The 976-nt window shown below is 33.3% G+C and overlaps 1 long non-coding RNA gene across 1 annotated transcript in view; it reads left to right on the plus strand.

The window, feature by feature from the left end:
• The first annotated feature begins 482 nt into the window (after positions 1-482).
• LOC134510206 (uncharacterized) overlaps positions 483-976 on the plus strand; it is a 23,248-nt gene continuing 22,754 nt past the window's right edge. Inside the window, exon 1 of the long non-coding RNA XR_010069537.1 lies at positions 483-597. This is a non-coding gene — a long non-coding RNA (uncharacterized LOC134510206). The remainder of the gene's footprint in view (positions 598-976) is intronic.

Below are 976 nucleotides of genomic sequence, written 5' to 3' on the forward strand. Positions count from 1 at the left end.
TGGGGTAGAATTTATGAATACGACCCGCAGAAAGCCTGTGGAAATGTCTCTAACGGTGAACATTTAGAATCAGCAAATGTTCTAATTGGTGATTTCATGGGAGTATGTAGTCAGTGTAATTAGACATTGTTTATATTAGTAGTGTATTGGGTAACATGAAATGACTAGGTGATCCTTTCTGGCCTAATGTTATTAACTAAACAAAGTAAGTTAGACTCTTTATCACCGTTACATCGGATTAAAAATGACTGGAACTAATATACGTGCAGTTGACAAAATAACTAGCCTTCTTAGTTCCAATTAGTCCTCAATTAAACTGTATCAGCAGTGGTGTCAGACTCACAGCTCCACTAAATTGTCTTTGAATCTGTCTGATTCTTTAGTTCTCCCTCTTGCCAGTAAGAAAGTTTCAGACATGAAAGTGTTAACAGCTCCTTTGAAATTACTCCTATTTAAGAAGAAAAATCATATTACTTTCTTAATCTTTCTAATTCTATTCTCATAAGATGATCTTGGATTTGTTCCTTTAGCACAGACTCTTTAGTGCAGTCCTGATTTCTGTATTAATGAATTGAGAAGATGACATCAGGCTCTTAGGTAAGTGCTATAAACTCAGCTGTACGATTTTTATAGTAAGATATCATGTGTAAAAAAAACCCAATATTTTGTCCTTTCTTACATCAATGTTTCTTTGAAAAGTAATAGTTGGATATTATGTAGGTAGCACACAAAAGACCGTGTAGTAGTTTGTAATTTACCTTTTGATCATCACAAGAAAAATTTCTACTGGGAAATGAAAGCCAAACATAATTCACTAAAATTACACTGAATGCCCTCTAATCAATACAGATAAATCTAGAGTTTGTTGTTAAATCGATCCTCTCCTTTATAGAGATATACTGTCTTGATTGTTTTAGGGATAATTATTTCACAGGGAATTTTTACGATGATTAGTAGAAACGAGACAACAGTAAAC

Source organism: Chroicocephalus ridibundus, chromosome 1, assembly GCF_963924245.1.
Source record: "Chroicocephalus ridibundus chromosome 1, bChrRid1.1, whole genome shotgun sequence".
Taxonomy (NCBI): Eukaryota; Metazoa; Chordata; class Aves; order Charadriiformes; family Laridae; genus Chroicocephalus; species Chroicocephalus ridibundus.